Source organism: Pleurodeles waltl, chromosome 6 (assembly GCF_031143425.1).
Source record: "Pleurodeles waltl isolate 20211129_DDA chromosome 6, aPleWal1.hap1.20221129, whole genome shotgun sequence".
Lineage (NCBI taxonomy): Eukaryota > Metazoa > Chordata > Amphibia > Caudata > Salamandridae > Pleurodeles > Pleurodeles waltl.
In genome coordinates, this window is record NC_090445.1 from 680022918 (window position 1) to 680049199 (window position 26282).

The 26282-nt window shown below is 48.8% G+C and overlaps 1 protein-coding gene across 1 annotated transcript in view; it reads right to left on the reverse strand.

Moving 5' to 3' along the window:
* Positions 1-26282, reverse strand: part of LOC138301673 (olfactory receptor 10G4-like) — a 194898-nt gene that overhangs the window by 58188 nt on the left and 110428 nt on the right. The gene's annotated exons all lie outside the window — the stretch shown is intronic.

Sequence of the window (26282 nt, forward strand, 5' to 3'; positions counted from 1 at the left end):
ACAACGCCAGCAGAATTACCTCATTTCCACTTGTCCCTTCTCATAGGTCAGGCAGCTGCCGTTTCAGGGGGGCACAGGCCATGGCACCTAACTGCATCACAGCCCATCAGCTAATTCTCAACTTCACACACTGTTTCTGTAAATGAAGAAATGCATATTAATATTTACATATGTGTGAATATGACCCTCTGCTCACTGTTTTTCACCCTAGAGTTCAACCGCTGAGGATGAATAGGAGATGGAGACATTCCCCCATGTACAGACCCCTGCTGGACCTGGCGACAATGGAGGACAGGCACATTATCCTGACATACAGACTTGATAGGGCCACAATCCAAGAGCTGTGTGCCCAATTTGATCCAGACCTGATTTCAGCTATCTGCCAGGCCACAGGAATCCCCCTCTAGTGCAGGTCCTGTCAGTGCTCCATTTCCAGCAAGTGGTTCCTTTCAAGCGACAGTGGCCATGGCATCAGGGATGTCTCAGCCAATGCTCTCAAACGTGCTGACCAGAGTGTTGTCTGCCCTGCTGAAACACATGCTCAGCTACATTGTATTCCCCCAGGTGGAGGATTTGGCCACAGTAAAGGCTGACTTCTATGCACTGGGACATATCCTCAACATCATTGGTGCCATTGATGGTACACATATTGCATTTGTCCCCCCTCAAAGAAAAAAAAAAGTGTTCAGAAATACAAAAAGCTTTCACTCTCTGAATGTGCGTTTGGCGGACCAGTACATCTCCCATGTCAATGCAAAGTATCCTGGCTCTGTGCATGATGCCTTTATCGTGAGGAACAGCAGCATTCCATTTGTGATGTCTCAACTCCAGAGGCACAGGGTGTGGCTAATAGGTGAGCCCATGGTCCCCACCCAGTTGATGTAGGTATATGGGTGTGGGTTTGGCCCTAAGGGTGAGTGTGTGGCTAGCAGGTATCCCTCGAATTTTTGCAATTGACTCTGGTTACCCCAACCTCTCATGGTTACTGACCCCAGCGAGGAATGCCAGGACAAGGGCAGAGGAATGTTACAATGAGGCACATGGGCAAACAAGGAGGATAATTGAGAGAACCTTTGGCCTCCTGAAGGCCATATTCCAGTGCCTCTATCTGTTAGGTGGATCCCTGCACTACTCACTCAGGAAGGTGTGCCAGATCATCGTTGCATGTTTCATGTTGCACAACCTGGCCTTGAGATGCCAGGTGCCTTTTCTGCAGGAGGATGAGCCTGGGGATGGTCGTGTGGCAGCTGTGGAGCCTGTGGACAGTGATTAAGAGGAGGCAGAGGAAGAAGATGTGGACAACAGAAGTACACTCATTCAAGAGTTCTTCCAGTGAGACACAGGTAAGACACTGTAATTTCACCTTCCATTGCAGTTTTGTGTTTGACATTGAACAGGGCAGCCTGATTTCCCAATTTCTATGGCCACTTACTGTACCCTTCGGCATCTCTATTTTCAGATCTCTGTGCCCCACTCTGGCTCCTGGTGTCTTTACTGCTGCCCTCTGCAGGTCATAACTATGTAAATAATACAGTACATTTGATTTGCAATGTTCACAGTTTGTGAAGATAATACATTTGTCATAGAATTCACAGACTCAATACTTGAATTAGTTCCAAGGGTGATTATTTATGTGCTAATAAGTGTAGGGGGTATTGAAATGGGCTGGGTTGCTGATGGAGGAAAGTCCAGGTTAGAGTCCATTGATTGTATCCCAGGTCCATTGTTCAAGGAGGCATAGGAAGTGGAGCTATGGCAGTTCAAGGTGGACAGGGTGAATGAGTGGGACAGAGGGTGACAATCAGGAGGGTCTTTTTTCCTGGCAGGGTCCTTGGCAATGTTCTTTGGCTTCTGCCTGGATCGCAGGGACCGTTTGCGGTGTTGCTCTCCTTCTGCAGGGGGTGGGGTGCTGGTGGCCTGTTGTTCCAGTGGCGGGGCCTCCTGTCAACTAGCACCTGCAGAGGTGGAGGGATGTTCTTCGGTTTGGCTAGTGTCAGGAGTCCTTTAGTGTGCCACTGCCTCCCTCATGGTGTTGGCCATGTCTGCCACACCCCTGCAATGGTGACCAGGGTTGTGTGGATGTCCCTCAGGTCCTCTCTGATCCCCAGATACTGTCCCTCCTGCAGCTGCTGGGTCTCCTGCTGCTTGGCCAGTATCTTGCCCATGGTCTCCTGGGAATGGTGGTATGCTCCCAGGATGTTGGTGAGTGCCTCGTGGAGAGTCGGTTCCCTGGGCCTGTCCTCCCCCTGTCGCACAGCAGTCCTCCCAGCTTCCCTGTTGTCCTGTGCCTGTCCTCTGAACTGTGTGCCCACCGCCACTGACCCTAGGTCCCTGATCGTCATGTGTTTGTGGGGTTGCCTGGGGTCCCTGTAGTGGTGGACACACTGCTGATTGACGTGTCCTGGGGACAGAGGGATGGGCCAGCTGGGTGGGTGCTGTGCTGGTGTTTCCTGAGGAGGGAGGCTCTGTGGTGGGTTGGGACTGTAGCTGGGTAACTGACTGTCCAGAGGTCCCTGATGGGCCAGGTTGGTCATCGTAATCCAGGCATGCAGAGCTGCTATCATCCCTGTGGGACTCTTCAGGGGTGTGACTGGATGTAGCAGGCACATCCTCTCTGGTGACGTTGAGTGTGGGTCCTGTGGGGATGTAAATGCAGTGTTATTATATTGGCGAATGCCATCTTGTGCATGGATATGTTTCCCTCTATGGTTGTTATTAGCAAGGCAGCTTTGGCTTGTGTGAGTTGTGCTTGGTTTGGCTAAGTAATTGTCACTAGTGTGCATGCTTTGGTGATGGGTGTCCATGCAGGTCTGTGATGGAGGTCCATGCATTGGTGTTGCATGCAGGGCTTTGTATGGGGATGGGTGGATTGTGATGGTGGGGTATATGTGAGGTGATGGAGTGATGGGAGTGAGGGTAAGAGTGGGGGTATGTGATGGCATGCAGGTAGGGTGGGGGATAAAGTAGTAAAGTTTTAGCTTACCATAGTCCAATCCTCCTGCTACTCCTGCCTGGCCCTCAGGATGCATGATCGGCAAGACTTGCTCCTCCCATGTTGTTAGTTGTGGGGTAGGAGGTTGGGGTCCACCACCAGTCCTCTGTACAGCTACCTGGGGTCTTGCTACCACGGAACGCTCCTTCCCCCGTAGGTCGTTCCACCTCTCCCTTATGTCATCCTTTGTTCTGGGGTGCTGTCCCACAGCGTTGACCCTGTCCACGACTCTCCGCCATAGCTCCATCTTCTTAGCAATGGACAACCGTTGTACCTGACCTCCTCCTTTGAGAACCTAGGGTGTCTTTGTGGTGCCACGGGTATGTGTGAAGGTGTGTGGGTTGATGTGTTGGGGTGTGTGCTGTGAGGTGCGTGGATGGTGTATTGGTGATGGTGTTTTGTGGCTCTAATTCAGTGTTTGCTCCTGGCTTGTCTCTCTTTCTCACTTGCCCAAATGTTTGGGTCGTAAAGGGTTCTGGGTAATGTGGGTGTGTGTTTTATATTGGTATGGGTGTGGTGTGTGTATGTGTGTCAGGTGTTGTTTTGTATGTGTGTGTGTGTATTTGAGCGATGGCGGTGTGTACCGCCAATGGTTTGCTGTGGTGAATGATCGCTGCAGTGATTCGTGGGTCATGATGCTGTGGGCATATTTCTGTTGCCGTAACTGTGTGGGTTTTGGTACCGCCAGTTTATCACTGACTGGTCTGGCGGACTTGTGTGGGTGTCTGCATAGTGGCGGATTTCTCTGTGTGGGCCATAATACCCATAGCGGTATACCGCCGCGGTCACGGTATGTTGGCGGCAGTCAGCATGGCGGTAGGCGACACTTACTGCCAGAGTTCTAATGAGGGCCTTAATGTTGTAGGCACCACCCTGCACACAAGGAAGGACATTAGAAAGAGGTTTAGTGACCTCAGGGGCAAGGTCTGTTCCCTGGTTTCAGGCACTAGCTGAAGGCCAAGAAGACTGGCAGTGGCCCACCCAGTACCCCATTATATCTTTTTCCCTGGGAGGAGAAGGTCTTGGCCATCGTGCATTCTGAGTTCTTAACAGGAACACCTGTGGGAGGGGAGTCTGGTAAGTCATTTACTGTTACTTTACTCCTCAGTCAACTGTTCACCTGTCCAAAGACTTCTATTTGCAACTCACATTTGAAGTGTACTTACTTAGGGAGATGACATTTGGTTAATATGTGTAATACAGGGACTGACATGACTCTAACTTCCAGCAGGCACTGTTCTAGAACTCCAAACACCGGACCAGTGGTCATTTCTCCAAAAACCCACGTTTTGTACATATTACTTTAAGGGTACACCTGGAGAGATAACATTTGTATAGTGTGTGCAGTACAGACACTGACAATACCATAAATCCAGGAAGGCACTAGTCCTGTAACTGCAAACACTAGCACAGTGGTCATATGCCATAATACATCTGTTTGTGAAGTCTCAATTGAAGTGTACTCACCTGGCGAGAGAACATTGGTCAAGTGTGTGCACTAGAGAGAGTGACCTGACTGCAACTCACAGGAGGCACTGATTCAGCAACTCCAAACACCAGAAACATAGGCCCTCATTACAACATTGGCAGTAAATCCCACTTACCGCCGTGCAGAAGACCGCCAACACACCGCTGCGGTGGCTGAATTCCGCTACAGCTATTACGACCCACAGCCTGGAATCCGCCAAAATCCAGACACCCACACAAGTCCACCACACCAAAGGTCAGTGATAAACTGGCGATAACAAAACCTCCACCGTCACGCCAACAGGAATACTCCCACACTATCATGACCCACTAATCAACGCAGCGGTCTTTCAACCGCGGTATTCCATTGGCAGTACACACGGCGAGCTCAAAATACACACACATTTACAAAACACAACCACATTGGACAAATCGAAATACACACACCTGATACACATACACACATCACTCCCACACACTCAATACAATATAAAACACCCACCCACATCACCCACAAACCCCTACGACAAAAATTGAGAAAGAAGCCCAGAGAGAGACACCACCACCAACACAAGCATCCACAGGCACACAACACCATCACTCACACAACATCCACACACCTCAGAAAACACACACAAACACACCCTCACACATCACAACACACACCACCTCACACATCACCCTCAGACACCCCAGGTTCTCTGAGGAGGAGCTCAGAGTCATGGTGGAGGAAATTGTCCGGGTACAGCCACAGCTATTCGGATCACAATTGCAGCACACCTCCATAGCTAGGAAGATGGAGCTATGGCGCAGAATCGTAGACAGAGTCAACACAGTGGGACATCATCCAAGAACTAGGGATGACATTAGGAAGGGGTGGAACGACCTACGGGGGAAGGTGCGTTCTGTGGTCTCAAGACACAAGATTGCACTTCAGAGGACTGGCGGCGGACCCCTACCTCCTCCCCCACAACTAACAACATGGGAGGAGCAGGTCTTGGCCATACGGCATCCTGAGGGCCTCGCAGGAGTAGCGGGAGGAATGGACTCTGGTAAGTCAAATCTTAACTATTACATCCCCCACCCTACCTGCATGCTATCACATACCCCACCCTCACCCCCATCACTCCAACACCTCACAAATGTCCCACTATCACAACCCACACATCCAAACACCAAGCCCTGCATGCAACACCAAAGCATGGACACCCATCACCAAAGCATGTCTACTACAGATACCCACACAGATCCCCAAACCAATTATCACACAAGGTCCTACACAAGAATGCAAGCACTGGAGTACAGGGTCACCCACCCATTGCACAGAATGGCACACACAGATGCAATAATCATGCCTTTACACCCCTGCAGGACCCCTATCTAACGTCACCGGACAGGAGGTTCCAGACATGTCCACTCTCTCCACAGAAGAGGCCCACAGTGATGACAGCAGCTCTGGCCAACTGGATCAAGATGACCAGTCTAGCCCATCTGGGACCTCAGGACAGTCGGTTCCCCTGACACTGGCACAAGCCACCACAGAGCCTACCCCCTCAGGAAACACTAGCACAGCACCCATCCAGCAGGCCCATCCCTCTGTCCCCAGGACACGTCAAGCAGCAGTGTGTCCACCACTACAGGGAATCCAGGCAAACCCACCAACCCAAGAAAATCAGGGACCTGGGGGCAGTGGCAGTGGGAACACGGTTCAAGGGACAGAGGCACAGGAAAACAGGGGAACTGAGAGGACTGCTGTGCGACAGGGGGAGTACAGGCCCAGGGAACCCACTCACCACGAGGCCCTCTCCAACATCATGGGAGCGTACCATCATTCCCAGGAGACGATGGCAACGGTACTGGCCAAGTTTCAGGAGACCCAGCAGCTGCAGGAGGAACAGTATCTTGGAATCAGGGAGGAACTTAAGTCCATCAACACCACCCTGGTCACCATTGTAGGGGTGCTGAAGGACCTTGTGAACACCAGGAGGGATACTGTGGCACAACAAGGGTCCCTGACACTAGCCTGGATGATGAACAGCCCACCACCTCTGCCGGCGCTAGTGGATTGGAGGTACCGCCACAGGACCACGATAGCAGCACTCCACCCCCTGCAGATGGAGAACCACCCCGCAAACGGTCCCTGAGATCCAGGACAAAGACAGAGAAACAATGCCAAGACCCCTGCCAGGTAATGAGACCCCCCTGAATGTCATCCTTCTGTCCCACTTCATCACCCTGTCCATCCATCAACTGCCCTAGCTCCACTTCCTATGCCCATTTGGACAATGCACATGTGACACAAATAGACTGGACTCCTCCACCATCACCCCTGCCCATTTTACAACCTCCTCCACTATTATGCACTGAAATAAACACCCTTGAATCACAAAACAAGCTGGAGTCAGTCTGTGCTTTCACAAATGTGATTTGCAATAACTATGGAATGTAGCAATGTTGATTGTATTGTTAACATACTGATGTAAACAGCTCTAGTCCATGAGGTAATATAGCAGAGGTCACACAGTGGGACCCACATCTGTGAAATGGAAAGGAAAAGTGACAAGTCAAGGTCCATACACTGGGTGAAAGTGACAGACATATGATGGGTCTAACAATTGTATGAGAGGTGTGAGGCAGTGACATCTCCTTACCTGTGTCTCACTGTAAGTATTGCTGTATAACGTTGTTTCTGTTGTCGATATCCTCTTCTTCTGCCTCCTCTTCTTGACTGTCCACAGGCTCCACAGCTGCCACAGGACCCCTATCTGGACCATCCTCCCGCAGAAAAGGCACCTGTCGTCGCAAAGCCAGGTTGTGCAGCATTCAGCAGGCCACGATGATCTGGCACACCTTCTTTGGTGAGTAGTAGAGAGAACCACCTGTCATATGGAGGCACCGGAACCTGTCCTTCAGGAGGCCGAAGGTCCTTTCGATCACTCTCCCAGTTCGCCCATGTGACTCATTGTAGCGTTCCTCTGCCCTTGTCCTGGGATTTCTCACTGGGGTCAGTAGCCATGACAGGTTGGGATACCCAGAGGCACCTATAAATGTCGAGGGACAACTGTTAGACACATACTAACCCTTAGGGACAACCCCAGACAACTATTCACAGGGTATAGGGTCCTTGTCCTCACCTATAAGCCACGCCTCTGTAGTTGCCCCATCACATAAGGGATGCTGCTATTCCTCAGAATGTAAGCGTCATGCACTGATCCAGGAAACTTGGCATTCACATGGGAGATGTACTGGTCGGCCAAACACACCATCTGCACATTCATTGAACGGTAGCTCTTCCGGTTTCTGTACACCTGTTCACTCCTGCTGGGGGGTACCAAGGCAACATGTGTCCCATCAATGGCACCAATGATGTTGGGGATATGTCCCAGGGCATAGAAGTAATCTTTCACTGTGGTCAAATCCTCCACCTGAGGAAAAACGATGTAGCTGTGCATGTGTTTAAGCAGGGCAGACAACACTCTGGACAACACGTTTAAGAACATAGGCTGGGACATCCCTGATGCAATGGCCACTGTTATTTGAAAAGACCCACTTGCCAGGAAATGGAGTACTAACAGGGCCTGCACAAGAGGGGGGATTCCTGTGGTATGGCAAATTGCTGACATCAGATCTGGCTCCAACTGGGCATACAGTTCATGGATTGTTGCACGATCAAGTCTGTAGGTGACTATTACGTGTCTCTCTTCCATTGTCGACAGGTCCACCAGCGGTCTGTACACCGGAGGATGCCACCATCTCACCACCTGCCCCAGCAGACGTGCCCTATGGAGGAAAACACTGAGCAGAGAGTTAGGCAACACTGAGGTATTACTAAATGTCATTAGCAAACATTTGTAATTCCGCAATGTGCCTGTTACTGTGTGGCCTAGATAGGTGTGACGCAGTTAATATTAATGCCATGTGGCCCCCTGAAATGGCGGTTGCCTGACCTGTAAGGTGGGACAAGGGGATATGAGGTAACTGCGCTAGCGTTGTACACCGTGGCGGTAGGCGGTCGAAGACCGCATCGCAATCCTGCATTGGTTAACATTGGACCCTAAGGGTCCCAGGAGCCAATGGCAATGTATGCCGGCAGTGACGGTACGCACTGCCGCAGACGTGACCGCCAGTTTCTGTCTGTTCACTCACTTGATACCTGACCTTCAACAGGAGAGGACCTACACTGCAAGTGCTGCTGTGACCTCAGTCTGGAAGCGACAAGGGCTCATCTGTCTGGGGAAAGGGCCCCTGCCTTCACTTCGGAGGAGTTGGAGAAGTTAGTGGATGAGGTCCTCCCCCAGTACACGCTACTCTACGGTCCTCCAGACAAACAGGTGAGTACACTGTGAGCATGCTGCATGGGCAATGCCTGTTTGGAGTGGTGGGGATGGAAGATACATGGGAGGGGACTGAGGCTTGCATGTGCGGACGGTGAGTGTATGTGCGTCAGGGCAAGGGTGGAACGTAAGCCAATGACTGTGAAGGTCCGGACTGTTGAAGTTTTTCCTTTTCCCCTGTACTATTCCTCTAGCTCAGCGCCCACCAGAAGAAGGATATTTGGCGTGCCATCACCAAGGATGTCCGGACCCTGGGGGTCCACAATAGACGGAGCACCTACTGCCGTAAAAGATGGGAGGACATTCGCCGCTGGAGCAAGAAGACGGCAGAAGCCCAGCTGGGGATGGCCTCCCAACGTGGGAGGGGTGCCCTTCGCACCATGACCCCCCTGATGTTCCGGATCTTGGCGGTGGCGAATCCGGAGTTGGATGGGCGCTTGAGGGCAACACAGAAGCCACAAGCGAGTGAGTAACGTCACATTCATCTGACTCTGTGCGCATTACTAGGTGTCTGGGTGGGGGAGGTGGGCAGTGGGTTACCCTAGGCCAGGGTGAGCTTTGTAGGCAAGGGCCCATTGTGAGGCAGGGTATGTGGCACCCCAACCCCACCAGTGGTAAGAGCCATCTACACCTAGTCAGGCTTCTGTGACTTCCATGTGTGCAGCAATCGGGAATAGGCCTTGTACCCCATGGGCATGTGATTAATCTAGGAACTCTAAGTGCATGGCGTAGTGCAGAGGGCTGCTGTGTAGGTAGTGGTATTGCATGCACTGAACATGTCTTTCTTCTGTCTTTCCCCCACCCTTTTTGTGGTCAATCTGTTCTTGTGTGCAATAGCATCATCAGGCGGAGGAGCAGTGGCACCAGAGCAGGAGGGAGCTGCATCCCACTTGGCCCTGGAGGGCGAGACAACTGAGTCTGAAGCCATTAGTGGGACGGAGGGCGAGGGGAGCTCCACGGCAGGGACAGAAGGTGACATCAGTGACAGCGACTCCTCCTCTGATGGGAGCTCCCTTGCAGTGGTGGGCCCCTCTGTGCCCCTCGCATCAACAGGTCCAGCTGCCACCCCCCCTACCAGCACCGCCCTCCAGCAGCCCCTCAACGTGTGTCCTGTGGCCGCTCACCCAGGAGGGTGGGCATCTCCCAGGCACCTCAGGCCCTGCCACAGTGAGCCTTGCTGCCCTCAGTGAGGAGGCCATGACCTCTTGAGATCTCTGTTGGGCAGTCAACCATTGTGAATGCCATCCAGGGGCTGGCAGCCCAAATGCAACAGACTAATGCATTTCTGGAGGGCATTCACACTGGCTTGGCGGCCCAACAAAGATTAATCCAGGCTCTGGCCTCCTCTCTGATGGCAGCCATTGTCCCTGTTTCCACCCTCCAACTTCCTCTTCCCAATCCCATTCCCCTCAACCTCAACTTATCCCAAGCACACAGGCAGACGAGCATGCACACAGGACAACACACAAGAGTGGCACAGGCAAACACAAGTACCACATTTCATCCCACAGGCACTCACACAAACACCATCCAGTCGCAGACATAGCAACATCCACTGCCTCCACTGTGTCCCCCCTCCTCCTCCTCCTCCTCCTCCTCCTTCCTCCCAGTTGCGTCTACACTCACACCTGCATGCACTACACCATCATCCACTACCATCATCACCACCACACCTAGCAGAACCCACACACCTCACTTGCAGACACCACTACAACAGCCATGCACACGTCCCCTGTGTCATCTCCCACTGTGTCACCCCCTCTCCCAAAGTGTACAAACGCAAGCACTCAGACACCCAACAGCCTTCCACCTCACAACAGCATCCTGTCCATGCACCTGCACCCAAACACAGCAGACCTACACCTCCCACAACCACTCCCTCTTCCTTCCCTCCCAAACCTTCTCCCTCTTCCCGTCTCAATGTCCCTAAGCAGCTTTTCCTCTCCACCATTGACCTCTTCCCTACCCCTCACCCCCGTCCTTCACGTCTGGCCAGGGTGGCAAAAACCCAGGCAAGCATCTCAGCCCCCCATTCCATCGGCCCAGTACTGTCTACATCCACTCGTGGTGGTAAAGGTTCCAGGGCACCAGGCAGCCTCAGGGAAGGGGTGCCATCCCCAAGTGCTTCCCGGCAGGGCAAGGAGCCTGCCCCAAGTGCTGCAAAGAAGGGCAAGGTGCGATCCCCAGCTGCTGCCAGGAAGGGCAAGGAGCCTGCCTCAAGTGCTGCAAAGAAGAGCAAGGAGCAATCCCCAACTGCTGCCAGGAATGGCAGTGAGCCTGCACCAAGTGCTGCAAAAAAGAGCAAGGAGCAATCCCTACTGCTGCCAGGAAGGGCAAGGGACCTGCACCATCAGGCAGTAAGGACAAGGAGCCTGGTACTGAGACTCAGTCGGAGCCCTGACCGCCAACCATGGTTGTGCAGCCGTCCAAGGCTGCAGGGGATGAGCAGGAACTTCCCCACAACCACCACCAGCAGCAGCAGCACCACCACCACCAGCAGTGGGCAGCCGTCCGTGGCTGCAGGGAATGTGCAGGATCTTTCCCCCACCAGCAGCAGCAACACCACCCCCTCCATTGGGCAGCCGTCCGAGGCTGCAGGGGATGGGCTGGAGCTTCCCCCCACAACAGCCACCAGCAGCAGCGCCACTACCACCACTGAGAAGCTGTCACCACCCGCGGACAGTCTGTATACCTGCTTCCATGGGCTGTTGTGCGGCCTGCCCCCTGCAAATCCTGTGGGTATTACACCCACCTGAGAGACTGTGACCTTGCACTCCCCAGGATCAGAAGCACAGGACACGTTGCCCCCTTCAGAACCAGTGGGTCTGACACCCACTCACACCATACTCCGCAGGATCAGAAGCATAGGGCTCAATGCCCCCTCCAGAACCAGTGGGCAAGTCACACACTTGAGAGACTGTAGCCTTGCACTCCCCAGGACCAAGCACAGGGCATGTTGCCTCCTCCAGAGCCAGTGGGCAAGTCACCCACTTGAGAGACTGTGGCCTTGCAATCCCCAGGACAGAGCAATGGGCATATTGCCCCCTCCAGTACCAGTGGATTTGTTCCATCTGCCGGCTGAGGTGCCCCCTGTTGTCCGTCCCCCTGAGGTGCCTGCCTATTTTCCAACTGATGCCCCTGCAGTATTTTCTCCGTGTTGGTGCAGGAGACAGGTGGGGCGTTGGACTTTGTCATGTGGCGCTGTGACCCACGCACATTGAGGACTAGGCAGTGTCCCTTGAACTGTACATAGGTATATACTTTTTGACTGAATGTTCGTATTGTTACTGTATTTATCTTATTACACTCACATTTATCTTTTTTTGTTGTCCTTGCATTATTCCTGAGGGGTATGGGGTCAATATGTTTTACTGCATCTGATTGTGTGTATGGTGTTGGGGGTGGTGGGGTGTGTATGGTGTGTGTGTGTGTCACTCTCTTTTTCCTCCCCCCTACCGTGAGTGCTAGGTGGCTGTACTCACCGTGGTTGTCTTTGCCGTTGTTGGTGTTCGAGGTTGAGCAGGACATAAAATATCATGGGAAAGATTTGCAGCTGAGGATTCATGGCATTATGGTTGTTCCCTGTGTCTCCAAAGGTGAGTCCTTTCCCTTCTGTGCAGTGTTTCTGCCAGGCTTTTGCTGTCATTGGTACCGCCCCGGAAAAGGTGGCAGTTTCAGGAGTCATAATATGGTGGGTGGAACATTGACTTCCGCCTGGCTGTAGGTGGCTACCGCCGTGGTGCCTGTTGTTTCCACCCTGGCGGTCGGTGTGGTAAAATGGCTGTCTATCTGAGATCTTTCCGCCATGGTTATAATTTGGCGGTAGTTACCGCCAGCCTGTTGGCAGTATTACCACCACTTTATCACTGACCTCCAGGGTTGCAATGAGGGCCTAAATGTTTTCTAGCGCAAAGAAATCAAAAGGGCCTATCTGGACATCTGGTAACACTCAACCAGGGCAAAGTCAAAAGTTGAGGCTGACCGCGATGAAGCCTTGCTCAGCTACACTGAGCAGGAGGCCTCGATCAAAGTTTTACCATCACATTTAGTAAAATTTCTGAAGATTTCTCACTGACCGGGACAAAGTCACAAGCTGAGGCTGACCTCAATGGAGCCCTCTTCAGATCCACGTCATGGGAGGCCTCGGTCCAGGTTCCTATGTTTGGACTTAGAACTTTTTCAGGATGGAAATTTCCATCCTGTACAAGACAAAAGTTAAAGCCTACCTCGATGGGGCACTCCTTGGATAAACTGTGCAGGAAGCCTCTGTCAAACTTTTACCTTCGGACTTAGAAACTTTTCTTGACTTTTTCTTCTCTGGCGTTGGACGACCCTCCTCAGCAAGCCGATTTTGATGCAATGTTGTCAGATTGCCATTCCACGAGTCTCGGGTCAAATCCTGGAAGTCTGGGTCTCTGGAGCTTTTCAGTGGGACAAACCTGCAAGCCAGGCTGGGTCACGGTCAACATTGGCTGGCTTGAGTCACAACGTCAGGTCAGCCAACCTATGGAGCTCTTTTCCAAAGTTATTGCAAACCTCTCCAAATGTCTGGATCTTCTTCCAGAAGTACATTTAAGGTCCTTTAGGTGTCCACAACTCATCCCATGGTTACAGAAGCTCCGAGTAGGTCCTTGGGGGTCAGGACTCTGACTCCCAGAATGCACTTGGTTCAAATACTTAAATGACCACTGGTCAGCTTGTCAATTTCTGCAGGGCTTGATGCAGGGAATTCTTGTCAGCTCTTTTCTACCTGTAGCTTACAGGACATCTCTTCTTGGAGCAGTAGAAGCCAGTCAAAGACCTTTTCTTGGTGAAGCCCAAAGTTTGCAGCTGGTGCAGACATTCTGAGTGCAGTGTACAGATGCAGGCCAGGGGTCCAGGAGGGCAGTCCTTCTTCTTCTTGTCTTGTTCTAGTAGGGATCTGAAGTGTGGTGCAGCTCTGCTATATTTATCCTTGCTCCTGGGATGGAAAGCAGTGGGGTGATCATGTCAAATCACAAGCAGGCCACCACCCTCTTGAGTGACCACTTCCTGGGAAGTGTGGCAAAAATCAACCCCAGGAATCAACATTCCTCCAAAATCCAAGATGGCAAAATTTCGTTTTATAGTTTACATTGGGCTGAGCCCATCCACTGCTGTGCCAAAGTTTCCCTCAACACACCCCTTTCTTAATCTAATCAGGGGGCACCTGGTTGTCTGGGGCTGAAGGAGGTGGGTCAGGTGCAGTTGCTGTCCCAAATGTCATTCCGCCCTTTCATGTCCAGTTTCTCTGCTTCCCCCATCATATTCTACCATCAGCTGAGACCCGTCTCTTCCTAGCAGATGCTTACTTTGTCTCTGCCCAGGCCACTTCACACATCATCAGGGCTCAGGCTGCAAGACTGAACAATCAGCGAAGGGCACTACAGGGCTGAAGTTGTTAACTTCTAGCAAGAGTTCTAAAATTATTTCCAGGTACAAGTTATATTAAATTAAACAGTGGCACATTGTTGGATTTATTATAACTTTTAATTTGATACTAAACTTGTTTAGCTCCCTCCTTTAGAAAATAAGACTTAATGATTTTAAAATAAAGTCTCACCATGTAAGCCTAAGGAGACCATTCACTACAATGGGGAAATCAAATGTGGTTATTTTTCCCTCACAAGGGCTTATGAAACATATTTTATAAAGTCCCTGCTTATAGTTACACTGCACCCAACCTTGGGAACACTTAGCTCATAGCTGACGGTTGACCTATATGTAGAGATAGGGTAGTTTGGGACGTTGGGAGTACTTTTAATTACAAAGTCGAATTTGGGGTTAACTTTAACTTAAAAAGAGCCAGCAAGCAGCCCTGTTTTTAAAATGACACTGGCTACCACAGCAGTGCACCTACGGGTGTACTACCTATGCTGGAGCCCCTAAACCTACTTGCCGTACCATATACTAGGGACTTCTAGGTAAGTTGATAATGCCAATTATAATTAGCCTAATGCTAATTTGCATATACCATTTTAGTCAGAGCACAGGCCCTGGGACTTTCTAGCAGTCCCCAGGGCACCATCCGAGTCAGAAAAACTCCAGCATGAGTGAAAAATAGCAGCAAAAAGTTGGGGGGCTTCTGCAATCAGCCCAGTTTTCCCCCAGTGTGTGAGTTGTAATTGTAGATGTGATGTTGGTGTGTTGTTGGTGTTTTGTGAGACAATGTTGTGTACCCTTTACTGTCCCTGTGCTCCAGTGAGCAGACGTGTGTTTTTGTGTAGTGTTGCAGTGCAAAGATAGTAATCTGCCCAAAGGGGGTGTTTTGTGACTGTGATTGTGTCCTTCTTTGTGAATGATTCCACAGGGGACACTATGACAAGTGTACTTGGTACCCATAGCATGACCCCCATATGATGGCGCTGACTGCATGATGAACAATTGTTGAACGTAATTGCACAGGTAGGTGTGTGTACTTATGGTTGGTTGAGCCCATAGCAGTGTGGCGTTTGTGCTCCATTGATGATCAACAACAGCGGCACGACGTGTGTGATGAGCTCCATAGAAGCACCACATGTGTGAACCTCTCTGCAGGTGAGTGTCTCCCTTTATACGCCCCATTTCCCTCTGCTGAGACATGGTAAATGGACCGCCACGGTCGCATCGGCGGTGTGTAACCTCAAAATGTGTCTGGCAGAAACACATGCTATGCTGGCCTGTTTGTGATGCCTCATGACCACAGCGGCATGTGCATGATCGCAGTGGTCTTCGCTCCACAGGCCCACATGACTCATATTTTGGCAGTAAGAACGCCAATCATAAGGCGGATGGACCGCCATCACTGCCATGATGGTCTATGGTGCGCCAAACTCACAATGAGGCTCTAAGACATTGCATTTGCTGGTACAACTTTGTCACTAAGATCCTGATTTTAAAAAAGTAGTGCTGCACACAGTGCAGTGGCACTTTTATTGCGCCCCTTAGTGCCCCCCTAACATCACCATGTGTGCACCGTATCTAAGATACAGCACAACAAGGTGGTAGCTAGGGAACTAGCATCAGAATTTTTTATGCTAGTTTGGAACTTTGCAGGATTAGCGTAAAAAATGTTGATGCTAATCCTGCAAAGCCCATTGAGGTCCACTATAAACAATGATGTGTCTCCTTTTAACGCCTGCTCTTACATGCGGAAAAAGTGCCAAACAATTGTTGGAAATTGGAAATGTGGAGCAAGAGGCGCTAGGGGCTTTTAAATCTGCCCCTTAGTGATCTCACAAATAACTCTAAAAAATGTCTATAGCCTAATTGTATTTTTCAGTTTGAGTATTTTCCAAAATTGTAAACATTAATTGCTAGGGTAAATGTTAAGGTCCCTGAAATAGTGATTAGAATTTAAAAGTCTTTACTACAGTTAGGCCTTAGAAAAGTTTTCAAAAGTTTACAAAAGTTTACAAAAGTGTTTTTTCAAAAGTTGAAAAAGTCACAACTTTAGTAAGTAAAAATGTCTGATGTACAGAACCAGGCTCAGAAGCTCAACCTGACCTCTTGGATGGGATCGAATTATCCCAGGCTAAGGGCTCTCTGTATAGGTTACAACATTCACACTGGTGCTCATGCTACCACAGAAAAGCTTAATTGGCATGTGGTAGAATATGAGACCGAACATTCAGTGGATGAGGGCGAAACCTCAGAAAAAAAATCAAGAAAACTCCAAAGAAGCGGAGGAAGATGAGGTAGGATTCTCTATCTCAGAAGTAGGATCCCCCTCAGAGGAGGATTTGGCTCTAGAAAGGTTGAACAAAAGATTGGCTTTAGAAGCACAAGTTTTGGAAATAGAAGTTACAAAAAAAGAGTTGGGCCTAGGGCCCATCTATGGTAGCAGCACACAAATAAATAGTGAGAAAGAGAAGTCTTACAAGCTAAAACACCTCAAAAGAGTTGTTCCCCCTACTCAGAAGGTGATGATATCATCAAATGGTTTTCTGGTATGAGAGAGCCTGCATAGTCAGGGAAGTAGGCAGGAAACACTGGGGCTTTTCATTGTAGGAACTGTTCTCATGTAAGTGCAGGTATAGACTCCTGACATTGAATGAGGCAGATGCTACATCCTATGATCTCTTGAATGCTACCCTGATTGAGGGCTTGGACTTACCACTGAACAATACAGAATTACATTCAGGGAGACACAAAAAAACCCTAGTTCATCCTGGGTAGAATTTGTGGATTTTTCAGTAAAAATGCTGGGTGGCTGGTTAGAAGGTAACAAGGTACAAATATTGTGATTGGCTTTAAGTAACTGTTGCAATGATAAACTATATCAGTTCCTGGTAGACCTAGGTCCAGGTTCTCCTTTAGAGCTGGAGAAGAAGGCAAACTACTGGGTCATAACAAGAGTACCAAAACTACCTCTGGTGGCGGAGATCAAAAGAAAGAGGCCAAAAAGCCCCCCAAGGTGAAATAAAATTAAAGAGTCTTTAGCAGGTCCCCACAAACCTGTGCTCGAGTGTGGGCCTGAGATTCCTCACAGCCTAAGGGTGGGTTCAAGGGTAAAAACCTTGATCCCAACAAGGCTTGGTACCATGATTGCAAAAACAAAGGACAACAAACTAGAGAACCTAGCTGTAAAAACAAAAAGAATGCTCCTAGTCCACCTGCAGAAAATGCAGTTTTTAATCTCCCGATGGGATCACAGTTGTGGTCTCACCATGTCAGTGATCCCACAGAGGTAACATTAGTCACAAAGGAAGGGGTAGACTTATCCTGTGCTGCCTGACCTACTATTATGCAAAAATACCAGCAGCACCCTTTGATTAATGGCACTAAGGCAGAAGCCAATAGGGAAAACGTATCCTGTCACCAATGCTGACAATGCCACAAAGATCCATTGTACTGTATCTTTTGACTGGGGGGTTAGTTGTACAGAAAGAAGTGGCTGCGTCTCCTTCTATTCCTGTAGACTGTCTGCTTGGCACTGATTTGGGGAATCCTCCCTAGGCTAAACTAGTGTTGAGGATCAATACAGCCATGCTTGGGATCCCAGAATGGGGTTATGTCAAAACTAGAGCAGAAAGCAAACTCCAGAATGAACAAGCTGTTGGATCCTGGAAGAATGGACTAACCCTCCAAGAGAAAAGGCAAGAAGACCGGGGACCAACTTTTACAGAGATTCCAAGTCAGAACCTCTCTTCCCAGTAAGACTTGTTAGCCCTAGAGGAGACTGAGCATGTAAAGCAATCTGCACAGGAAGAAAAGGGTATTGTCAGTGGTACCCCCACAGGGTCGACTGGGAAGATGGGTTCCTGTATACTGCAGCCAGAGATCGCAAGCCTGGTGCAACCAGGAGGGTGGTAGTACCTCAAAAGCAAAGAAAGACCTTCATCTCTTTAGCCCATGACATTTTCCTGGGTGGGCATTTGGCCCAAAACAAAACATAAAGCAGGCTAATTAATTTATTTTACTGGCCTGTGATGTTCCAGGAGGTGAAAGTCTTTTGTCAGTCCTGTAAAGCCAGTGGTAAGGCCGGGGGCCTCTTGAGGACCCTTTAACCCCACTACCTGCAGTTGGGGTACCCTTTGAAAGGATAGGGGTTGACATTGTTGGCCCCTTAACAGCTTCAGCAAACAGATATATCCTAGTGATAGTGGATCATGCTACTAGGTTTCCTGAGGCCATTCTTCTTAGGCCCATCACTGCCCTTGCAGTGACTAAGGCCCTCCTTTATATTTTTACTAGGATTGGCTTTCCTAAAGAGGTAGTATCAGACAGAGGTTCAAACTTCATGTCTCCATTCTTGAAACACATGTGGCAGAAATGTGGACTGACTTATAAGTTCTTGACCCCATGCCATCTACAGACCGATGGGCTGGTTGAAAGATTTAACCAGACATTGAATGGTATGATTGGAAGAATCACTGAAAAACTCGGAGGGGATGAGATGTCTTTCTTCCATGTCTGTTTTTTTCCTGCAGGGAAGCATAACAAAGAGGGGTGTAGGGTTTTCTCCCTTCATCTTTTACATTTTGTTTGGGCATCCTGTTAGGGGTCCATTGAGTCTTGTGAAGGAAGGCTGGGAGCAGCCTTTCAAAGAAACCAAACAAGACATTGTGGATTATGTACTTGGCCTTCATTCCAGGATGGTTGAGTATATGCAAAAATCCAGAAAATACACCCATGGCATCTAGGAGCTCCAGAAGCACTGTCAAAAAGCTGCCATGGTGTAGTTTCAGCCAGGGCATATAGTTTGGGTGCTGGACCCTGTGGCTCCTAGGGCTCTCTGTGATAAGTGGTCTGGGCCCAAACCCCCATACTTGAAAGAACAGGGGAGGTCTCCTACCTAGTTGAAAGAATCCCAAAATGATTATACATGTCAACCGACTGAAGCCCTATTTTCACACAGCTGGTGTGACCATGCTCATGGTTACAGATGAGGGTCAGGAGGAAGGGAGTGAACCCCTCTCTGCTCTCCCCTTCAGCAACCCCAAAGATGGTTCTGTGGATGGGGTGGTCTTGACAGACACCTTCATAGGGCAACAGCAAGCTGTTTACAGGCAAGTCCTCAATCAGTATGCTGAACTATTTTCTCTGACCCTGATAGGACTTACTGCTGTACCCATGATGTGGATACTGGGACAGCTTGCCTGTCAAAAACAAAACCTATAGGTAGTCAGACCATGTCAGAGAAAGCAACCCTCTGAGAACCCCTTGGACAGCCCAGTAGTTTTAGCCTCCAAACCTCACTCCAGGGGAGAGAAATAGGAAATTAGGTTCTGTTTAGACCATAGGGGCCTCAATGTTGTAACAAAAACTGATGTGCACCAACTTTTAAGAGCTCATTAGCTCATAGACAGCTTAGATGCAGCAAAATACCTGAGTACCTTTAATCTCACATCTGAGTACTAGCAGATTGGCCTGAACCTGAAGCAAAAGAAAGATCAGCATCCTCCACCCTCAGTGAGCAACATCAGTTCACTGTAATGCCCTGTGGATTACAGAATTCCCCTGCCACCTTCCAGAGGTTGGTGAACCAAGTCCTAGCTGGGTTGGAATCCTTCATTGCAGCTTATTTGGATGATAGAAGAATTACCTGATCCACCTGGGAAAGATCCTTGAGGCTCCGCAAAAGGAAGGTCTCACTATCAAGGCTAGTTAGTGCCAGATAATACAAGAAAAGTTTTTGTACTTGGGCTACTGTTTAGGTGGAGGACAGGTTCAGCCCACGATCCAGACAATTCTGGCTTGGAAAGCTCCAACAACCCAGAACATTCCTTGGCTTGATTGGATTCTATAGGAGGTTTGCGAAGGATTATGGCACCATAGCGGCCCCTCTCACGGCACTTACCTCTAAGAAAATAACAAAAATGTTACCTGCACAGTGAGTTCTCAAAAGACACTCTGAATGATTCAATGTGCTCTGCCCCATTCCTGAAAGCCTCAGATCACTCCAGGCAGTTTATTGTCCAAACAGATGCCTCTGAACACAGAATAGGCCCAAACAAACAATGAGGGATATGACCAGCCTATTGCTTTTATAGGCAGAAGACAACTCCCCAGGGAACAACAATGGAGTGCCATAGAGAAGGAAGCCTTTGCTGTGGTCTGGGCCTTGAAGAAGCTTAGACCATACTTATTTTGCTCTCACTTCATAGTTCAGACAAACCAAAGGCCTCTCATATTGCTTCAACAAATGAGAGGTGAAAACCCCAAAGTGCTTAGGCGGGCAATATCTCTGCAAGGAATGGACTTTGAAGTGGAACACAGACCTGGGACTGCCTATGCCAGTGCAGAAGGCCTTTCTAAGTTCTTCCACTTAGATCATGAAGACTCTGCAGGTGAAGGGTAGTTTGCCATTGCAAGTTCTTGACAAGGTGTATCCAAAGTTGCAGACTCGGCATGCCACTCATCAAGAGGGCCATGCCCACTAACAGTGCATGCAATATAGGTAAGTCACCCCTCTGGCAGGCCTTGCAGCCCTTAGGCACTATTATGTATGTGAGGGCACATGAGCAAATATATCCCTACTGTGACTTTGCTAATGCTTAGACATGGTAAGTGTACAGGGAAACCATAGCAAGTGCATGTGCTAGACACTGGTCATTATGAGTTCCCCAGCTACATGATGGGGCCTATCTGAACAATATGTTGTTTGGTATCAAACAACTCAGAATAATAAATCCACACTGATGCCAGTGTTGGATTTACAGAGCCCCCCCTGCAAAACCTAACAGTTTTGGCATGGGTGCTGACTGGTCCTAACCAGCCTGCCACCACCAGACATAATTTTGGACTCCTGGGGTGAGAGCGTTTTGCTGTCAGAAACCAGAACACAAATCCTTTCTGGGATGGGTTACTCATCCTCCCCTAGGTAGGCACCCTACACTTGCGGTTACCTTTAAATGTTTTACTACCTTTGAAATCTGACCTCCGCCTCTGCAGACAACAGCAAATGGCTGCCCAATGTTTTTGTTCCCACTTTAGGTGGGATAACCAGAGGGAAACATAGCGAGGACAGGAGGAGTGGCCATTCCCAGCCTGCATCACTTCTCAAGTATGGCAGAAGAAGTGACCACTCCATTTCATTTTCTTCCATCTTGGAAGGTAGGGAAATAGCCAATCAAGGTTAGAGATGTAACACCTTTCCTCAGGAAGTGGTCACTTAGTCCATGTAGCTACCCTCAGGTAGGTGGCCCGTTGGACACTACCAGGTACTCCCCCTAAGACTCTCTAATTGCAGCATTTTCTAGACCAAGAGATTAGATTCAATGGGCATCAAGAAGACCAGGACAAAGAAGACCCTAGGCACAAGAACTGAAGCCCTGCTGCTGAAAGCAAAAGGCACCAAACCCTGCCTGCTGATCCAAGGACTCAACAATCGCCACTGAGGTGTCGTCTGAAAACCTGAGGGAGTCTCCAAAACCCCAGAGTACCTCCAGCTTTTTAAAAATCACTGAAAAACTCCCTTTGAGTGAAGGTATCACTTCCTGCATGCAAGAAACCCATGAAGTCTGGTAAAGTGACCAGCTGCTGACCAGCGACCCCGACATAGCAGCCTAAACAAATTTCATACAACAGCCCTTAAGGACAAGGCCTGCCACCGTGCCAAGTTTGATGGCCCTGCAACTCTCCAGGGCTGTGGCATACTACTACCTGTGGTACCACAGCACCAACATTGAACTCCCAGAAGCAAAGTCCACTACGGACTCTCAAGAGCGCAGAAGCAAGCACCAGCCGAGGGACTTCAGGACATCCAAGAATCATCCCCCAGAGTGGCCATGCTGACCTGCAGTCTACCCTCAAAGTCACCTTCTCCTGACTCCAAGATGCACAACTCCTGGGTGACCCGTTTGCACTGCTCCAAGCCCCTCTGTCACCTGCATCAACCAATCAGCTATGCTCTTGGGGGTCCTTACCCCTTGCAACGTCTACCCTCTAAGGGAACCCATTGGAATTACCTTTAAGTCAACTTTGCAGTGTGGTTGCAAGTGGTCCCCTTCTCCTTTAGGTGGCAGCTCCAAGACCTCCAGCCCATGCTCCCGCTCGAACCGGAAACTGCCCAATGTTCTCCAGTTGGCCCATTGGACACTTTGACAACCTCGACATAAGAAATAGAAGGTGACATTTGTTAGACCATTGCCTGATTTTAAATGCATGTTTTACATTTTCCCCGTTGATTCCCATGTTGTATAATTAGCACAGAAAAGCAATATTTTCTAAACTTTGAAAAATCATAACTAAAAAAGTACTTACTGTTTTTTGATGATCTTGGTCTTAAATGTTTTATATACATTTTAAGTATCTTTTGTAAATTGTCTTGAGTTATTCTTTGGAGTGTGTGCCCACATCTATTGATACTGTGAGTACAACAAATGCTTAGCACATCTCCTGAATTAGCCTACCTGCTCACCCTCACTACCACAGAAAAAAGAGCATGATTTTTACCTCTGGATACCAGGGTGGGGTTCCTTGGACTCTCTGCACAGTGCATGGCGTTTTCATGCACTACATAGAGAGCCAGTCTCCTACAGATGGCTTTTACTTCCGCATGTGTGCCTAATTCTGAGGCTGTAATAACCCTTATCAAATGGAACTTGACCTATTAATGTTACTTTAAATGATGCCACAAATGTAATCATAAGAAGCACTGGCAAAGCCAATAGGTCTCGCATATGTATGTTATTGACTTTGTCAATGTTTAGCAGCCATGCCGCACAGCAATTCAGATGATTTGCTTTGTGGCTAAAACTAATTTTACTAAAAGCACTATGAGGGAGTCAAGGCTAATGTGTGTGTTTTTTTTTAATTGCATTAGCGCTGGATTCATTATAGTCCTTTTATTTTTAATATTATTTTTAGCCATGCTGCACAGCAGCCAAGCTGCTATACAGCATGGCTATAAATCATTGCTAAAGGCAGCAATATCAATACTGTACTGCATGAATAAAAGGCAATAGCAGAACAAATAGTATTAAAAGTGAATCTTGTTGGATTTGCCATTACTTCTTAGGTCTTGGCATAACACCCCTGTGTTTCTGAGCTAATCACTTAATCTTCCCATCAGTGAAAAAGAAAAAAAAAGACATGGCAAAAAATCCCATCTCATAAAATAAACAATTGTGTTCATACCCATATCTCAGTGAAAATACATTTAAAAGCAGATTACATTTGTTCCCACAATAATAGCAGACAATGGGTAGTCATTACGACCCTGGCTGCCGGCGGTATGTTGGCGGTAACCCCGCCAACAGGCTGGCGGTATTCCGGCAGCAATTATGAACGTGGCGGAAAAGCCACAGCCATACCGCCGGCCTCTCCACTTTGCCGCCAGGATTCCGCCTGGCGGTCATGGCGGTACACACCACCATGGAAAGGCCGGCGGTAAGGGGACTTGGTATGGGCAGTGCAGGGGCCCCCAGGCATAGCCCCGTTGCGCATTTCACAGCCCGAATTTCGGGCAGTGAAATGCGCAACGGGTGCTACTGCACCCACTGCACATCAGCATTGCCGCAGGCTCTATTACGAGCCGGCTGCAATGTTGATGTGACATTTCCGCTGGGCCAGCGGACGGTAACACTGTTACCGTCCGCTGGCCCAGCGGTAATGTCACAATAGGGAGACAGAAATACCGCCGGCAATGGCAGTATTCTGTCTCCCGCGGCCTCGGCGGTCTTTTGAAAAGACCGCTGAGGTCGTAATGACCCCCAATATTTGTTGTCACAATAAAGATCCATTTCAAAAGAGGAAAGGACTTCTTTGAAGTGTGTGTGGCATAGTAAAAAGCTGCTACACATGGCAAGAGGTTCAACAATGATGACAGGGAAGAAGAAAAAATAAAAGTAGTGCCTCAAATACAGAGCAATCAGCGAAACACCAACAATCAAGATGAAGCAATCAGTACCTGGTCCATGATCCAGTCAAAATAAGAGGATGTGAAGCCAGCACAGGAAAGGAAGAAAATAAGAGTAACAATGAACTCAACAAATGCTAAACAATGACCTAGCTGCAAGTCCCTTCTATACAATGGGGGTCAAGTTCTAACCGCTGTGCGGCCGCCAATGCAGCCGCACTCCCGCTGTGCCCATAATGACATCCCCGCTGGGCCGGCGGGGATGTGGGCCGCAACATGGGAGCCGGCTCCAAATGGAGCCAGCGGTATTACGGCCGTGCGACGGGTGCAGTTGCACCAGTCGCGCTTTTCACTGTCTGCTGTGCAGACAGTGAAAAGCTGTGTGGAGCTGTGCCGGGGGGGCCCCTGCACTGCCCATGCCCACGCAACTCCCCTTTCCGCCGGCCTTTTCATGGCGGTTCCTACCGCCATGGAAAGGCTGGCGGGAAGGGGACTCGTAATCCCCTGGGCAGCGCTGCCCTGGCGGATTAAAACCGCCGGGACAACCTTGGCGGAAAACCGCCGGTCCCGGCGATGCGACCCTGGCACTTTTGCTGCGGTCGAAATAGGCAGAATTGCACCGCCATCCTGTTGGTGGTGCAATCGACAAAACAGCCCTGGTGGTCTTTGACCGCCAGGGTTGTAATGAGGGCCAATATCTCTTGCAAGTGAGAGTGCATGCAACGCATTCGCTTTTGCAGGTGAGATGTAAAAACAAGGGAAGTGTTTCAGAATTTGAGTCATATCTATTTATGTATTGGACAAAAAGTGCTTTATATGTGGTTAAGAAAAGAAACAAGTGTGTAAAAATAAACTTGATCCTGAGAATGTATCAGATCTTTAATCCATTTCCCAAGTTCTAGTTAGTCTTATTTACAGTTAGAACAACTATTTAAAGTTTTGCCTGGGGTATCAAATCAAATTAATCAGTTCCATCAACAAAGTCAAAACTCCATCAAATTAGGAAATCTTAGCTTCTGAAATGTGTCTATGTCTAAATGTGCAGCTATTTTATTGTGTGCTGCAGATGTGCAAATACTGTCCAAGGCAAGTCTCACAAGCGTTTGATAATCTGAAACTTACCTTACAAATATAAGAAAGTGAATCACGTCCTAACCACAGCTTTCGAAAGTATGTGGGACCCAGCTTAATGACAGCCTCACACACAGCCTACACCGCAGTTAATTGTTCAGCTTGTAGACAGTTTCAGAAAAGACATACATCACAGCTAACCCTACAGATGTGGAACAATTTTACAAACTGCCTGCATTGCAACTTACTAAGAGCCCCCTGCCCAACCTGTACTCCAGCTAGCCTTACACCTAACATTATACAGTTATAACAGTTTTACAGACATGACCTACCATGGATGTTGATTCACCAAAATGCTGGGGGTAGAGGAAGTGACATTACACACATTTTGACCCTAATGACATCAAAGGAAGTGACATCATATAACCTCTGTCTGAATATTCCCAGGAAAATATATAGCTGAAGTTCCATAATAACTTTGTGATTAATTTTAAAACACATCCCATTGTGAATCATATGGATACACCTACAATAGGGGCCTGTGTTGGTAGACCCCCAAACCTTTTATCTTTTTTCCTTCTATTTTTGTCTGAATTTGTGTTTGTTGGCTTTAGGACTCTGTGCACTCTACCACTACTAACCATTGCTAAAGTGTGCGTGCTCTCCTTTTAAAACATGGTAAAACTGGCCTACACCAGGTTGGCACATTTAATTTACTTGGAAGCCCCTAGTATATGGTACTACATATACTCAAGGCCTGTAACTTAACTGCTTCTGGCGGACATGCAGCACTTGTTGTGCCACACAGTAAAGTAGCACTTTTAAACTTGCCCCAGGCCAGCCACTGCAGCCTGTAGTGCAATTTTATACTGCTACTTCAACCTAGCAAATTTAATCTTTTGCTGGGCCTAAATCTTCTTCCTTTTACATTCATTTAAGTATTCCCTGAGCTAGGCCCTAACAGCTCCTAGGGCAGGGTGCATGGTATTTAAAACATAGTACATGTGCGCTTGTGTTTTACATGTCTTTGCACAGAAATAATCAGAAAGTCGGTTTTTACTGTAGTAAGGCTTAGCTCTCCCTTTGACTAAAAATGGGTTATCTTATGATGCTAGAA